At 40.5% G+C, this 18,903-nt stretch overlaps 1 pseudogene; it reads right to left on the bottom strand.

Moving 5' to 3' along the window:
- Positions 1–18,690, bottom strand: part of LOC138775158 (dynein axonemal heavy chain 6-like) — a 31,622-nt pseudogene extending 12,932 nt beyond the window's left edge.
- Positions 18,691–18,903: the final 213 nt, after the last annotated feature.

The following is an 18,903-nucleotide window of genomic DNA, read 5'->3' as shown; positions in this document are numbered from 1 at the left end:
CGATCTGGACCGAGTGATGACTGTGACACTCTAGTGCCGTCATGTGCTCTCCTTGGATCTCTGGCATACCCTGTAGATCTCCAGCACCAATCAGCTTATCTCTTTCCCCGACATAACGTGGTACAGATCCTGGTGGACCACTGAGCGCAGCTGTTTAAGTGCCGCATATGTGCTAGATGTGAATTTTTTTCTGACTATATAAAAAAATATTAGATATGCAGGGGCAAACCTTTTTATACAGAGTAACCACACGTACCAATAGATCTGAACTTTTCTGAACTGCCTGACACAGGAAACTACTAATAGGGACAGCTGCAGGACTAATATCACTGTCACTTGGTAGCACCAGCACAGCACAACCCCCCGCACCCCAGCACCAGAAATATTCCCAAGTCTACTACTTCAGGCACACTTGCCCTGGGCTTGCCACCCATATCTGAGACCTTATATTAATAGTGAAAAATATACCTTTAAAAATAGTGTGCATGTAAATTACTTTGATGATGATCACATACTGATATCATACATAAGAAATCTTATAACAGATCTTCTTAAGGAGACTTATTTTTGTGCAAAAATAAACTCAGATCTATGTTATGCGACATTACAATTCATTACTTTCTAAGTTTGGAAAATAAATAAATGAATGAGCAGATATCTGCCAGTTTTGTAATTTACTTTCTTCAAAGCCCATCATTAATTTAGACAGGATTATTTTCTAATACTATAGTCATTTTGGGATTAGAAATATGAAGTAAATCAGCTGCAACATCCCATGACTTATATCAACACAAATATAGAAACTGAAGCAATAGAAAAAAAAAACTTTAAGTTTTTTTTTTATTAAAGAAATTGGGAAGTCCTAAATGTTATCTAACTAAAATTCTAGAACCAAAAGTTCATGCTGATAAGTGTTACACTGAATTTTGATTTGACCCCAGAAAACCCCTTTAGGCTATGTTAACACAACGCAAGTTTCATATAAATATGAAACTTATATTGTGCTGCTGTCTATAGAATCACAGCCGGAGATTTATGAAAGGGTGTAAATATACACCTGGTGTAAACTGCCCACAGCAACCAATCACAACTCCTCTTATATTTTGCCAGAGCTGAAAGCTGAGCTGTGATTGGTTGCTGTGGGCAGTTTACACCAGGTCTATATTTACACCCTTTCATAAATCTCCCCCATAGTATACACTGCGGCCGAGATCCCTAGCTGCCATGCAAAAATCTGACGTCAATTTTGTGTGGCCGCTATTCATTGAATAGCGGCCACAGAGAAACCTGTCAGTTCACACAATGGAGCATGCGGTTCTGGACGCACGCCTCATTATGTGCAGCAGGGAATTCAGATGTGGACGCACATGGGTGCGCCCACTTCCGAATTCAGCAGAAGTGGAGATCATCCAGTCACAAAACGGACAGTGTTATACGATGTCTGAAAATGGCCTTAGGGTGTCTTCAAATGTAGAGGATCCGCAGCAGTACCTTAGGGTAGCTTCACACACACCGTATCACAACAGATTTGATCTGATCCTGTACGTGTCAACGCACCCTTAGGCTATGTGCACACTGCGTAACAGACCAGCCTTTCCGTGACCCGGCCGGGTCACGGAATGCCCGATCTCTGCAAAGATCAGCACGCGCCTGCATCAGAACTTCTCATAGCGCACAATGAAGCAAGTAGCCAGAGCAGCTCACTTCATTGTGTGAACTGACATTCACTGAATTGCGGCCGCAGAAAACTGACATGTCAGTTCTTTTGCGGCGCCGCATGGGATCCCGACCGGAGCATATACGATGGGTATACGCTCCGCCCAGGATCCCATAGAAGAACAGGCTGTTCTTGCTTGTGGCAACAATGGGCGTACTTTTACGTAGTGTCAACATAGCCTTAAAGGAGAAATCCATTGTTGCAAAAATCTGACAGTAGGCAGTTATGTTCCCCCTGCCCCTGCTGTGTGAAAATAATTTCCCATGGCCTAACTTCTCATTTAACTTTATCTGATTAAACAATACACAGAAATGCATCATATCAATTTGAGTCTCTGATTTTCAGCTGCTACACAAATTTCACTACAGCAAAGAAGATAGGCGTGGAGTACCAGGTATACACACAGTCTCTTTTTGGCCATTTGCCGGCCACCATTTGAAGCCATAGTCTTCACATTCTGACAAGATATCTTATTTCTCATGCTGTAGTTTGACGACCGCCATTTTGAAGCCAAATAACGTCCGTCATTATAAAATAACAATATTTGGCTCCAAAAGATGGCAGTCAAATGGCCATAAAAAGATGGTGTGTGAACACAGTCTCATACTGTGAAAGATATATGCTACAGTATATAAAGATAACTGGAATGAATATTTAACATACTTGTTTGAAGTACTTCAATGAGAATTGATACATTGGATCTATTTCTGAGAGACTTGCAATGACAAAGTAGATGACGGATCCCTGGGTGGCAACTGTCCTGTACTTCTCTCGAGCTGTGTTTATCTTTTGTTCTGTAGCTTCAGCTTCTTCTAGTCTGGTTTTAATGGCTCCTGAAGTTATCTGAAATGGTAAGAAAAAAGAGACTTGAAAACAATCATTTGCAACTATGACATAATGTCTAATAATATTTACAAATTCTTATAGAAGATAATGTGAAATACAGAGCCTCTATATTGCAATTATAGTTTATTCTTGACATATAAAGCATAACATTCAAGGAGTCTGGCCCAAAGATAAATTTAAACCCCTTAAGGTCAAAGCCAATTTTTCGTTTTTGCGCTTTGCTTTTTCCATTTTATGTTTAGAAGCCCATAGCGCTTGCATTTTTTCACCTAGAGACTTATATGAGCACTTATTTTTTGCAAAACAAATTGTACTTTGCAATCACAGGCATATTTTTTCCATAACATATGCTGCGAAACCGGAGAAAAATCATTTGCGCTGTCAAATTGAAAAAAAAAAAACGAATTTGTTTTGATTTCGGGGGAGTTTTGCATTCACGCAGTTCACCCTACGGTAAAACTGACTTGTTATGCATGTTCCTCAAATTGTTACGATTACAATGATATGTAACATGTGTTACTTTTATATTATGTGATGGCTTTTAAAAAATTCAAAACCATTGTTAACAAATATATGTTCCTTAAAATCACTCCATTCCCAGGCTTATAACGCTTTTATCCTTTGGTCTATGGGGCTGTGTGAGGTGTCATTTTTTTTGCGCCATGATGTGTTCTTTCTATCGGTACCTTGATTGCGCATATGCGACTTTTTGATCACTCTTTATTACATTTTTTTCTGGATTTGATGCAACCAAAAAATGCGCAATTTTGCACTTTGTAATGTAATCAGTAATGTGATTAATTAATAGTTCGGGCGATTACGTGCGCGGCGATACCAAAAATATTTGTTTATTTAATAATTTAATATTTATAAAATGGGAAAAGGGGGGGTGATTTTAGACTTTTATTAGGGGAGGGGATTTTTATTAATAAAAACACTTTTTTACTTTTTTTTTTTTACATAAACTAGAAGCCCCCCTAGGGGGACTTGTATTAGACAGCACTGATCACAGCAATGATCCATCATATCGGTGATAGATTGCTATGGCCTGCTGCAGGCCACAGCAATCTATTGCCGAGCCGGGATTAGCGTCAGCGCAACACTGAGGCCCGGCACAGGCAGAAGAATGGATCTCCCCCCCGCGATCGCATCGCGGGGGGGAGATCCGACCCACTAGACACTGAGGCACTGCCCGACTGCAGATTGCAGCCGGGAGCGGTGCCGTGCAGAGCGGGGTCCCGGTGGGACCCTTCTCTGAACACCCCCGTGGCACCATGACGTATCAGATACGTCATGGGTCGCTAAGGGGTTAAAGGGGTAGTGTGGCGCTAAAAAATTATTCACAGAATAACACACATTACAAAGTTATACAACTTTGTAATGTATGTTATGTCTGTGAATCGCCCCCTTCCCGTGTCCCACCACCCACCCGTGTACCCGGAAGTGTGTGGTGCATTATACATTACCTGATCCGTGTCGAGCCCGTCCGCCATCTTGTGCCAAACGTCATCTTTGGACGGACGGCCGAATCGCTGCCGCCGCCCCCCCCTCCACCACGTCATAACTGTGCTCAGCCGCGTCATAACTGTGCTCAGCCGCGATTGGCTGAGCAAAAGTTGACAGCTGCCTCCGATTATCGGAGGCAACCCTCCCCTGGTGTCTAGTGGGGGAGCGATCTCCGTTACTGATGCCGGCCGGGGACTCGTCCAAGATGGCGCCGTCCCGACTCGGCACTCGTTTACTTCCGGCTGCAGCAGCCGAAAGTAAACGAGTGCCTATCTCATTGATCTCTGCAGCATATCTATGCTGCAGAGATCTCAATGAGAGATCAAAGTATATATACTAGAAGTCCCCCATGGGGGCTTCTAGTATAAGTGTAAAAAAAAAAAAAAAAAAAAGTGTTGTTTATAGTAAAAAGCCCCCTCCCCCAATAAAAGTCTGAATCACCCCCCTTTTCCCAGGTTTTAAATAAAAGTAAACAAATAAATAAATAAATAAACATGTTTGGTATCGCACGTGCGTAATCGCCCAAACTATTAATTAATCACATTCCTGATCTCGCACGGTAAACGGCGTCAGCGCAAAAAAATCCCAAGGTGCAAAATTGCGCATTTTTGGTCGCATCAAATCCAGAAAAAATGTAATAAAAAGCGATCAAAAAGTCGTATATGTGCAATCAAGGTAACGATAGAAATAACACATCATGGCGCAAAAAATGACACCTGACACAGCCCCATAGACCAAAGGATAAAAGCGCTATAAGCCTGGGAATGGAGCGAGTTTAAGGAACGTATATTTGTTAACAATGGTTTGAATTTTTACAGGCCATCAGATACAATATAAGTTATACATGTTACATATCGTTTTAATCGTAACGACTTGAGGAACATGCATAACAAGTCAGTTTTACCCCAGGGCGAATGGCGTAAAAACACAGTTCCCCCAAATAAAAGAAATGCGTTTTTTTTTCAATTTCACCACACTTTGAATTTTTTTCTGGTTTCGTAGTGTACTTTATGCAAAAATTCAGTCTGCCATTGCAAAGTACAATTAGTGTTGCAAAAAATAAGGGCTCATATGGGTTTCTAGGTGGAAAAATGCAAGTGCTATGGCCTTTTAAACACAAGGAGGAAAAACGAAAACGCAAAAACGAAAATGGGCCCCGTCCTTAAGGGGTTTATCAAGGAATTGAAGACTTGATGCAGTAGTAAGTGCAGTGAGAAAAGCACTATATGTGCATTTCCCATAATAAGTGTCTATTGAGAATTTGTATAACTTTTATGTTGCAATAACATACTTTAATTTAGCTTCTCCTTTAACACACAGATTCCATATACACTTATGAGCTCCACAATCCTTTATACAACAATTGTAAACTGAAAATTAGCATAACAGACTTCCATTGTTGAGTAACAAGATACAGTATGTGCAATTTTGTGAAAAGAAACCATTCATGAATGAAATACAATCATACCTAAAATAAAATATGAATCTGTGCCCCGTACTCATTACTTATGTGAATCAAACTATTTGTGCAACTGTATTCCACTGAATTAATATTCGCCTATAGTGAGCCATGGAAAAAAAGGGGCAGAGACAGTAAGCCAGGTACAGTATGCTTATATCCCTGGCTTACTGTTAGCAGATTCCCTGGACGGAATGCACTGGGTCAAACCCATGGAATCTACAGTATGCACACATTACAGTAAGCCAGCACTGGGATATACAGTGCTGGCTTACTATATTCTGCTTATTGTCACAGTGTTTCCTTGGGAAAAAAGCAGTTAGGACGGCAGATTGTGTCTCACAATGCCCTGTGCAGTATAGTGCATCACAAACTGGCACATATTCTGCTTTGCTTTTTCCATGGATCGTCTTGAACTACAACTATATATTATTATTATTATTATTATTATTATTATATATAATGCTCCTTTTAGTTTTTTTTTTTTGCCAACATTCCTTTGTCAGTACATTTTTAGGCTAGGTTCACACTGTGTATCTGTGCGGCTGTATTGCGGGCGGTAAATCATCGGCCGTATTTTTCCGGTTCATGCGTACGCTGGAAAGTATACGATATACGGCTGCACAGTGCACACTATGTATGAATCTACAGCCCTATCGTAAACGGACCCGTAAAAAAATGAACAAGACCATTGTTTGCTGCTGGAAATGCGGCCGTGGATTGACAGGCGGTCCGTACAGAGTACTTCAAAAATAGCCGGCAATGATGCCGAATGCCGATGCCTCTAATAGTTAATATATTAAATTAATAAAACACATTTTCTTTGTAATAAAGTCCCTTTCGTTGTTCAATAATTTAATTCTTACGAATCCATCATTGTGCAATTAAATATACTGTTAAAATAAATATATATATAAATAAATGTATATTTATATATATATATATATTTATTTTTTGACAGTATATTTAATTGCACAATGATGGATTTGTTTAAATTAAATTATTGAACAACGAAACTGATTTTATTACAACAAAAATGTGTTTTATTAATTAAATAATAATTAGTACAGGAAGCTCCATTAAGCCGTTAATTCATATGCCGGCAATAGAGCATTCTGTACTGATCATCACTTTACTTTAATGAAAACATCAAATGTTTCTTCTAATTATGTTATCACAATAGCATTATTAGAAGAAACATTTTGAATCATATGCGCGCTGAGCTGATCAGCTGATTGGCTCAGCGCACGTATAATTGGCGGGTCCGCAGCACAGTGACTTCATTGTGCTGCGGACCAGCGAAGAGGACACATCGGGGTGAGTATAGAGCTCTCCCCACCCCCTGCACTGCACCCCTCCCAGCAAGGAAGGGGGGTCACTTAACCCCTTCCTTGCTGGGATGGATGCAGTCTGACATCAGTCTGGCCCCCAAGGGGTTAAGGGGGATGCAATACATCCTCCCTTAACCCCTTGGGGGCCAGATTGTAAGCAGCGATCTGTAAAGATGCTGCATACTGTAAGGTGCACAACACCGCTCACAATGATGGGTGTTGTGCTCCTGTTTGTGTGTTTCTCCCTTTTTGTTTTTCAGATATCGGTATCCTGTGGATTACGTCGGATTCCGTGGACTACGTCGATGACCAGCGGTTGTTTGGTGTTTTTTTTTTAATAAAATGGTCAATGAGGGGTGTAGGAGTGTTTTTATTTGAATAAAAATTTTTCACTTGTGTGTTGTCTTTATTTCTTTACTTTATAGACTTAGTAGTGGAAGCCGTCTAATAGACGGAATCCATTACTAAGTTGGGGCCTAGTGTTAGCCGGTATAAAATGGCTAACACTAACCCCCATTATTACCCCAGTACCCAATGCCACCAGGGGTACTGGGAAGAGCCGGGTGCCAGTGGTCCCGGAGCGTCAAAATTGGCGCTCCTGGACCGGGCGGCAGCAGGCTGGTAAGATTTAGGCTGGGGAGGGCCAATGGCTCTTCCCACCCTGGTGTTACCAGGCTGCTGTCGCTTGGTTTTTAACCCGGCTGGTTATAAAAATAGGGGGGACCCAATGCGTTTTTTTTTTTTTTATTATTTATTTATTTAAAAAAAAAACGTTATTCGTTGTAATAAAATCAGTTTCGTTGTTCAATAATTTAATTTAAACGAATCCATTATTGTGCAATTAAATATACTGTTAAAAAATAAATATATATATAAATATATTTATATATATATTTATTTTAACAGTATATTTAATTGCAAAATGATGGATTCGTTTAAATGTAATTATTGAACAATGAAAGGGACTTTATTACAACAAAAATGTGTTTTATTAATTAAATATATTAACCATGAGAGGCATCGGCATTACTGCAGAGGATCGCAAACCCCGGTAATAGCAATTCATGTAAACTGTTTCTCTGCTTTCCCAGATGCATCCAGAGGTGTTTGCATCACTTTCTAAAGATTTTATTTGTTATTTTTAGTTGAACCAGATTTCCAAGTAAATGACCGTATGTTTTCAGCCGCATGTCTATTTTTTCCCACGGCCGTAGTTTCAGACGCACATTTCCAGACGCATAAAAAATACAGCCGCACACATACATAGTGCGAACATAGCCTTAGGTTGGTTATCTACCTTTCATACACCTGCATTGACACTGGAAACCTGGAAGAGTAGCTAGGTGTAGATAGACAAGTGACATCTTTATCTCAACAATTAGTTTCAAATGCTTCTGCTTTAGGACATTCTCCTCTGAACCCAGTGGCTGTGTCATAAACCAAACCTATCATCATAGCAGTTCACAATCAATTTTTATAATAATTCTGACTTGAATGCATATGGTGAATTAGGTTACCTGGGTAAGCTGCTGGTGCCTTAACCTACACATGACTTAAAAGAAAGGGTACATTCCACACATTACATGCAAGGCACTAAACTAATAATACTAAAAAGGTTAAAGGTAATTGCTGACCTTGGACTCCTGCAGTGTGTTAATAAGTTCTTCATTATCCAGAATATTTCCTTCAGATGTAAATAGCAATTTTAAAATTCGCTCTTCTATTGCTTTAAGTTGATTCTTGTCAGAATTTATTCTAATAATAAGTTGATTCCTTTGCTCCTCTAGATCCGGTCTCTCAATACGCACAACATCACTGAAAAATGCCGAACCACATTATAAAGATACTGTACACAACAATAATACTTGTATTCTTATCATTTCTGTAACATATCTATAGAGTTTCTGTCACAGATAATCCATTCTGTATTTCTAAGGAGCAGGGATGTCTTTGCGAAGGGTGCCATGGAAAGAGAGGGGCAGAGACAGTAAGCCAGGGATGCTTTACATATCCCTGGCTTACTGTTAGTAGATCTGAATATGTTGCTTCTTTTTTCTGCCCAAATAAAACTACTTTTTAAATGCAAAGATTTATGAAATTAGAGAACAACACACAATTAATATTGTAGGGGATATGTATTATCACTTTGTGTAACATGTTTATTTTTTTAGCAAACTTAAATTTATAGAAATAAATTGTTTCTATCTACAAGATAAAGTAGATAAATCTAACCTGAGCAGCTGATCCTCGAGGCCAGATCTGGTCACAGTGAAATTAATTATAGTAACCTTGATGCACACCTAGACAACAACAACAAGTAAAGTATGAAAAACAATATTTAGAGCTCAAATCGTTTATTTCATTTCTTTTTACTCACATATAAACTGGACAAGTTTCCTCTTCAAAACACATTTCAGTTTTAGTTAGTAAATAGTAACATTTCTTCTTGTTTACTTTTTTAAATAATTTTTAAATAGTTTTTTATGTGATATATAGGACTTTTTATATTTATTTAAAAATAAAGGAAATAAGTGTTCGTTTTTCATTTTTCTTTAAGGTAGCACAAAAATTATTTTTGTGCCCCCAGCGACAGGATACCACTGCAGCCAGTGATTGGCTGAGCAGACAGCTCTGGCATGTTTAACACATCATTGACAGCAGGAAGAGAAAGAGAGGACTGGGCTTGACTGCAAGCAGAGGGTTAAGGCAGTTGAGTATGGGTTATCTTTTATTTTGGCAGCACCTAGGGACTTTTCTAAAAAAATTAATCCAAAGGGCAACCCCTTTCAAGTGACTTTGTCGCTCCCTTTCTGTATAAGGACTTCTCTACAAAGAGGGGCAGGGCCTAGAGTGCTAAGTGGCGCTGCAGATGAGAATTCCCACCCAGGTGGCACAACCACCAAACACCAAGACATCTAAGACATATAAAGTAAGTTATGAAAACTGCAGAATTTAGGCTTTACAGCTGTGTAGATTTTTCAAGTGACAGTGACACTAACTTTTTTGTCCCGCTAAGGGTATGTTCACACTGAGCAAACGCAGCGGAATTAACATATCAATTCTTTGCGGGCGCGGAGGCATATGAGCCCTTCCATAGAGACACTGTGAGACACTGAGGTAGGCGGGATTCTGCAGCGGAGAGATCCGACGCAGAATTCTGCCACTTTTGCTGTGTGAACATACCCTAAGGAACCAAAAGCAAAATAATAATATTTTTTTTATATTCCACAGAACTTTACAACTCTGTCACATCACATTTTTATGACTATTCAGTTGATTTTCTATGTATGAATGCTTTTGTACTGTGATATTTTCAACAGCTATAAGTAATGGAAACATAATAACTATACAAATTACATTTATTCAGATTTATTGAAATTGGCAAATACCAGAAGATTTTAATTTCTTTTTATAAACTTTTCAACTACTTTAGAGGATTGTGAACATTTGTCTACCAGCATGTATAACACCACAAAAAAGGTCAGCACATCTATTCGGGAAAGAATATTAGCTAACAAATATAACAATTTGACAGCTCAGTGGAGCAACGAATGCTGCAAACAGCAGTAAATATCTATAATCTTTCAAATCAATTATCTTTAATAACACAGTGACAGGATTATTATGTTAAGAACGCAGCAATGACTTTACAGGCTTGGGACAAGATTCATTTTCTTTTTCTTTCACTGTCTTTGTATGTCTTTTTATTTTCACAAATGCTAAGCTAGGCTTGTTAGAACTGTTAGAATTAATTTGACAGTGACATTTTGTTTGGGTAGATGATCTAAGAATATTTAGCAATGGATGGTAGAGAGAGCTCAGCACGGATTCAGCTTAGCGCCATCACTTTATCTTGCATCCGATGTAACTGGATACATTCAGGCCAAACCTTTTGAACTGCACTTAGAATGGCTAGCTGTAATTATCTTTAAAGGGCAATGAACTGTACTTAGGTTTTGTGTTATATTGCTTAAATCTGAAAATATTTTAGAGTATTGTTCCTTCTATTAAACCAAAAGCAAAAAAAATTAAAGGTGCACAGTTTATTTTTCCTCCGATGGGGCACATTTTGATCAGACACAGCTAATTTTCTGAGCAACAAATAGAGATAAGCAAACCAAATCTTACAAACTAAGATTCATTCCAAACTTTTAAAGGTTCGGAACAAGTTCGTAAAGATGCCAGCCACACAATAAAATATACATTTAAAAATGTAGTGACATAAATTGGCCGTGGCTCTGTCCCGTCTCAGTCAGCCAGTGATTGGCTGAGCGAGCTGTCATTCTCATGTGAGAGTGACAGCTCACTCAGCCAATCACTCATTGACTCAGTATAGCATCAGGGTCATTGATTGGCTGTGCGAGCTGTCATTCCTGAGACAGTGACAGCCAATGACTTAGGGGGCTGGAGGCGGCTGCAGGGAACACTAGAGACCGGAAAAAAAAGACATCGGGGAGCACGGATAGGTATGTAGTGATGAGCGAAGTTGCTGAATCACACTAAAACAGCTATAAGCCTGCAATCGTTTAGCTGTTTTAGGCCGGATTCACACAGCATAAGACACTGGCCGTTCTGTAACCTGGCCATGTCACAGAACGGCTGGTGTCTGTGAAGATGAACTTCATTTGTGCTAAATTGCCCAATTTACCATTGCACACAATAGAAAGTTACAATGTCCTCTTGCTGTATAAGCTTACCCCTCTTCCTACGTACACCAAATAAATATTAATAAAAAACAACAGATAGTAGTGAGATCTGAGAGGCAGAGAAGGAGGTACAGTAATACCGATAGAATAGACGGGTGAAAGAGGTGTGTTTTCCTGAGCACAGCGCCACTCTATCGTATCTCTTCTTTCCATACTCCTGACGCCTGCAGCTTGCTCTGCCCTTCATAAGATTGCTGCATACTGTGGATATGGGGCCGTTTTTGAGCTTCCCCCACCGTATGCGGCAACCACAGATTCTCCAGTTCGGTTCCAACGTTTTTCAGCACCCACCCTATAAGACGGCCCCTGACTTTTGAGAAGATTTACCTGGGTTAGAAAAAAGTCTTATACGCCGGAAAATACTGTATATATTCACTACAGTATATATACATATATATATATATATATATATGTATATATATATATATATAGTACTGCCTCTCAGAACATACAGTATGTATTATAATATTTTTACTCTATTATGATCTTTGCTATAGTTATCATGATGCAAGATTTGACCTGTAGGATATATTGCAACACAGTCATCTCAAGCCACTTTCAATTATCATCAAGCGGATGAATGCATAATAGCTGCATTTCCTTACCTCGGGAAGATAGTGTGGATTGGGCATTTTAGTTGTCATATAGAACCTAAAATTCTTGTCATAATCGATGTCAGAGTCTCCAAGGCGAATAAGTGTTCTTCCACCTGACACAAAGGTCTGCTTCAGAAGAATTGGCTCCAGAGCGGGATCTAAGTTTTCCTTCAACTTGAATTAAATGTGAACACGTTAACCAAACTGTACAACCAAACATTTCCTATTACATCCCACAATGTCATAATGTGTACACATATGCGAATATAAAAAAAATGCCCATCTCACTTTAGTTTTTATTAACTTTTTCTATGCTTACAACGTGTCAACAGAAATAATTGATCAGCGCATCTGCTTCTTTAGGTTGCATATCAAATGTGTAAATGGACACAATGAACTCATGTACAGAAATTTGTGTTGTAGGTGTAAAAGAAGACAGAGGTGAGGTTAGGAAGACAAGTAACAATAAGCTGTGTAGATCCTGTCCTTGATAGTTCTGGTGGGTTATGGTAGATTATGTTCCTATAAAGAGGATGAAGAAAATCAGACTTGCATGCGGGATAGCAGAGGTTTATTGTGGCGTATTTTGGGGGCTCAGCGTCTATCTTTATCAGACATCTGTTTGAGTGTGCATTGGTTTTACAACTTCTCCAAGAATTGGAGGCCTGTAATGTCATTGCAATATCATGGATTTCCATGGCAACGTCTCATACACAAGAAGAAGGCTTCCTGTATTCTTGTCCTTTTGCAGAACACAGCATTCCCTATGAGAACTGTGTTCAAATTTTTCTTTGCTTATCTGTCAGCTTCCTGTCATTTAAGTAGGATCTCTTTTATGTCAAAGCTCGGACAACCTGCCATGAAATTTGTAGACAGACTGTATACTTTCAGGGCACTGGTGGCAGAAGTGTAGATGTATGTGATCATCTAGGGATTTCAGATTGTTTCTTCACTTCTTGCAGAGATATGCCTTACTTTATACTGAATAAACATTATAGGATAGCTAGTGTCTACCTGATGTCTGCATCCACTGAAACTACACTAACCAAGAGAAGAGGGGTTTCTTTTCCTAAACCCTATGATGTTTGTTATCCTGTGGGTAATTGAATCTGGTTATAGGATTGCCTTCCCCTGGTGTACTGATCCGAGTAGGTACATTATACTTTAATATATAGATTTGTCAAAAAGTTCTTTTTGACAAATGTCTAAATGATCTTGTATGGTCAACCATAGATTTTTAAATGGCTTCAAGGTGAAATAAAGCTTAACTATAAATCAAGGCAATACTTTGATTCAAGAATCTGCAGACTATAGGCTATAAAGATCATATAAGAAGTTCTGTGTTGGAAAAGACTTCAGAAGAGAAGGATTTAGGGTTAGTGATTAAAATGAGTCACCAGTGCAACCAGGCAGTAGGAAAAGCTAATGGTATTCTAGGCTGTATACAGGGGCGTAGCTAGGATTCATGGAGCCCCATAGCAAAAAAGTGTATGGGGCCCCCTCCCCTACACACTATACAATGTATATATACTGTATATAGAGAGAGGAGAAAGCCAATGTCTGCTTGTTCTGTCTATCCACTGTATTTAACTATAACAGCCTATTAGGAGCCTCATGGTTATATACTAGGTGCAAGAGCAGACTACCTTTTGTCTTGCAGCATGTAAGAGAACACTGGGTCACTTACACACTGCAATACATAAGGAGTTAAGCAAAAGGACACAGGAGGCTCTTATCTTCCCTGTGTATCGGGCCCCCCTCCCCCAAGAGGCCCCATAGCAACTGCCTTCCCTGCCTCTATGGTAGCTACACCACTGGAAGTATAGCTAGATGTATAATGAGTAGTAAGAGGGAGATTGTGATCCCGCTGTATAGAGCTCTAGTGAGACCACATCTGGAATACTGTGTGAGTTCGGGAGATCTGAAAGACGTGCTACATAAGTGTGTGAGACATACAACATAGCAGGAAAGGCTTAAAGGGGTACTCCAGCGGGAGGGGGGGCACTTTTTTGCTGGGACCAGGGAGGAGGTGGCAGAGGGAAAAGACATCCACTCACCTCCCCGGTTCCAGTGGCGGCTCCCACATCGCGGCGCTCCGCTTCTGGGTGTCTGACGCGGGCCCGAGACGATATGTCTCAGGTCTGCTCAGCCACTCAGTCACAGAGGCGGGATCTAAGCGGACTTGAAACAGATCCCGCCTCCTTCACTGAGTGGCTGAGCGGTCCTGAGACATCACGTCATGGGCCCGCGTCAGACACCCGGAAGTGGCCGGGAATCGGGCACCGGAGCGCCGCAATGCGGGACCCGCCGCTGGTACCGGGGAGGTGAGTGGACGTCTTTTCCCTCAGCCACCTCCTCCCCGATCCCAGCAAAAAAGTGCCCCCCCCCCCCCCGCTAGAGTACCCCTTTAAGGATATTAATCTGTATAGTCTGGAGAAAATAAGGGAAAGGGGGAACATGCTCAAAACCTTTAAATATGTTAAAGGACTAAATAAGGTTCAAGAGGAAAGCGTTAGTTGTCAGAGGTTAGTTGGGGGAAAGATCAGAAGCAACATGAGAAAATATTTTACTGAAAGAGTAGTAGATGCTTGGAACAAACTTCCAGCAGATGTGGTAGGTAAATCTACAATAACTGAATGTAAACCTACCTGGTGTATACATATATCTATCCTAAGATAATAAGAAAAGAAAATAATATACGGGCAGACTAGATGGACCAGTAGGTCTTTTTCTGCTGACAAGCTTCCATGTTTCTATACGAAGATATGCTGTAGAATAAAAGTGCACTAGCTGAATGTAAAAAGAACTAGAGTGCATGTGACTGATGTATGGTTTACTTTGCTGAACCAATAGGACAAAATTAGGCAATTTATAAACGTTAGCACTTTATGTCAGACATAAAGGCTGATTAAAAAGAGAATATGCAAAAGCAAGACACAGAATACTAATTTAAATGAAGGTGACCCCTGGGGACTGGCTTTCTATTACCTATGCTGTCCTGCAAGGTATCCTTATCAACTAGGGATTTTACAAGACTCAGTGCAATAACAAATACATTCAATTAGAAGCCTTGGTGCTATTCATTTCCATTACTGCTCATTGAATTCTCCCTGAATCAGGCTGGGCTTTACTGCACTCAACTTCTAACATCTTCAATAGGAAAAGAAAATCAAACAGCACCAGGAATGACATGACATCAGCTTTTCTGAGCAATCTATCTTCATTTCTTTTCATGTATGAACAAAACTGACCTGTGCTAAACTTAATAACATGTACCTTAAAAAAGTTATCTAGCCCTTTCTTGTGCTGTCAGCACAATATCAATACAGCCTTGAGCTGATCTACTACTAGGCCTACCCAATATGGGGTTTTCCAGCAATAAACATTGATTTAATATGTTATAGGAAAAAGGTAGGGGATGAACAGGACTGGCAAAAGCACTGATGCCCTTCAACATATTTTCAAATACACATCCATAAAGTACATGCGGCTGTGCCCTGTATGGGAGGTCAGCCCATTTACTTATAGGACAGATCATTGATGCGTATACCTAGATGACTCCTTTGGTTACACCTAGAACAAAGTGAGACAAAGGTCTTCTCCACATTGTTTAGATTTTATTCTTATACAAGATAATACTTATCTAGTATGTACTTAAATAGTCATAAGATGTAATAACATACACGGCCAATAAACAGACAGATGTAGTACTGGGTCTATAACATCCTTTTTTCCCAATCCTGGAGAAACTGTTTAAGGGTACGTTCACACCTACCGTATCCGCAGCGGATTTGACGCTGCAAGTTAGCAACCAGTTAGAACCAGTACTGTGAATTTGAATGGGTCCCATACACGCAGCGGATCCACTGCGTGTAAGGGACCCGGCCCCTTTAACCTCCTGCCGCCGGCCGAAGGCCTGCCCACCCGCAGCCCAGGCCCCCCGTCCGCCCGCACCGCTGGCTGCCCCGAGCATACATTACCAGCTCAGAGCCGCGGCTTGATTCAGGCTCCCGGCTTCCCACGATCCTCTTCAGCCAATCAGGGCTGCCGTGCACTGATTGGCTGAAGAGGAGCGAGAGAGCAGGGAGCTTCACACAGACGCGGTGCCGAGCTGGTAATGTATGCTCGGTGCGGCCAGCGGTGCGGGGGGATGGGGGGCCAGGGCTGTGGGCGGGCAGGCTTTCGGCCAGCGGTGCGGGGGTTACAGGGGCCGGGTCCCATACATGCAGCGGATCCGCTGCGTGTATGGGACCCATTCAAATTCACAGTACTGGATTTGCAGTGGATTTCACTGCTAACTCGCAGCATCAAATCCGGTAGGTGTGAACAGGTGCGTTCACAGGTACAGGATCTGCAGCAGATTTGATAACGCAGATTTGAATCTGCAGCAGATTCGCAGCAGATTTGATGGCCTAAAATTGATTTGCTTTGAATCTGCAGATTCAAATCTGCGCCATCAAATCTGCTGCAGATCCTGTACCTGTGAACGCACCTGTTCACACCTACCGGATTTGATGCTGCGAGTTAGCAGCGAAATCCACTGCAAATCCAGTACTGTGAATTTGAATGGGTCCCATACACGCAGCGGTGAACGCACCCTACCAAAGGATAAGTAAACAATTTCAGATAAGGTCAAATAAAAGCATGTATGATGAAAGTACTTACTTCTTCTAATAGCACAGGCAGACCGAGTCTGATGGCATTCTCCAGAGTCCGAAGGAAACCAGCATCGGTGAGCTTAATGATTTTCAAGCCATTCTTGGTTTCTTTGTTTCTGATCCAACGATTTGCCTAGTATAAAGATTTGGGTTCAATCATGAACTAGTCAAAGGAGTTGGCTGATATACATATACCTTTTATTTAAATATGTGATTTGTTGTTGTTTTTTTTTACAAAAATATTATAGCGGGTATATCTCATATTGGGAACCCTGTTCACTGTAACAATGCTGCTCTGCCCCAACTCGGTCCCCATCTCTGAACGCAGCCAGACAGCTTCTATATGGCTGCCTGTGGAGGACCAGATGACGATACACATCTCCTCCTCCACTGCCCCTGACACAACCACTGTGTCAGGGAGGTATGTCAATTAGAATGCTATTTAAGGTCAATTATTTAAGTCAATTTCAATGTTGAGTAATGGTGCGTTTACACAGAGAGATTTATCTGACAGATTTTGGAAGCCAAAGCCAGGAATGGATTTGAAAAGGGGATAAATCGTAGTCCTTCCTTTATGACCTGTTCCCTGTTTATAGTCTGTTCCTGACTTTAGCTTTAAAGATCTGTCAGATAAAGATCTGTCAGTGTAAACGCACCATTAAACACGTCATTGTGATCAAGTTAACACACAATTCTTTTTTCTTCTCTTCTCACTAAGTATTGCTAAAGTGATAGCTCCTTGGGTGCTGAGACCTTTAGTAAGGCCTAAAACAGGCAGCCTCACTCAGCTACACTCCGCAGTGTCTGTTCCTTACTGATCATTACTACTTGACTTTGCTCGGTGAGTGGTGCAGTGTACGGATTGACAGTGGCTGTGAGTGCCAGAGCAGGCAGGACAATGTTGGTTATTGACATCCGGTGTTACAAGTAGTGTTGAGCAGACCTGTCATACAGTTTGTTTCGGCAACATTCTCCGAGCCTGAATGCTCAGTGTTTGATGCCCTGTGGTTGATTGAGCTACAGAGTTACAGGATCAATATTTAAAATAAAAATACTATCTGTGATAAGTATAAGCATGTAAACTAAATGATATGCTAAAACTTGAAAAACCACATGACACCATTTCCAATATATCTTAAAGGGGTAGTTTACCTTTCTTTTTTTTCTTTTTTTTTTTTTTTTTTTTAAATCAACTGGAGCCAGAAAAAAAGCCATACATTTGTAATTTACTTCTATTCAAAAATCTCCAGTCTACTAGGACTTATCAGCTTCAAGAAGTGGTGTATTCTTTCCAGTCTGACACAGTGCTCTCTGTTGCCACCTCTGTCCGTGACAGGAACTGTCCAGAATAGAAGCAAATCCCATAAAAAACCTTTCCTGCTATCCAGACTGGAAAGAATACACCACTTCCTGTAGGACATACAGTAGATGATATGTATTCGGAGACTTGAGATTTTTTAATAGAAGTAAATTACAAATCTCTGGCACTTTTGGCACCAGTTGATTTGAAAGAAAAAAAAAAACTTGTGACCTACCCCTTTAAGCTGGTCATATAAATTAGATAACTATGATATGACAGCATTTTTTCTGAAGTCCCCATAACCATCTGTGCTCATATTGGCAAAATATGCATGTTTGTTGCAAGAGGGATGATGGAGATAATCGTACCTGATCTTGTGGGTCGATCATTAGGGGCCAACGCCTTCACGAGTCACCAGGATACCATTTTCAGTTGAGACATGATCTCGAGGTAGGCCATCTGTATTCCACTGGCGAATTTCATAGGCATCACCCAAAATGTTTATTAGGCTGAAATTTGGACTTATAGGAATTTCAAGTTCTTGGCACTTTTTAATCCAACAGTCTGTAAGCTTGATAAAATATATATATAAATAGATTTAGTACATATTTAGTTACAGCCTGGCATAATGTACTGTATTAATATCATGCCGGCAGCGGGGAAGCTGTTTGAATCTCTGCGGCCTTTGTCACTAAACTGGAGTGAAGATTCAAACATTTTCCCTGCACGTGGCATGGTATTGATACATCATGCCAGGCAGGGAACCTCTCCATTGCAGGCCTTC

This window comes from Dendropsophus ebraccatus, unplaced genomic scaffold (assembly GCF_027789765.1).
Source record: "Dendropsophus ebraccatus isolate aDenEbr1 unplaced genomic scaffold, aDenEbr1.pat pat_scaffold_1389_ctg1, whole genome shotgun sequence".
Lineage (NCBI taxonomy): Eukaryota > Metazoa > Chordata > Amphibia > Anura > Hylidae > Dendropsophus > Dendropsophus ebraccatus.
Note: the sequence above shows the minus strand (reverse complement) of the source record. Positions and strands in the feature narration are given on the sequence as shown.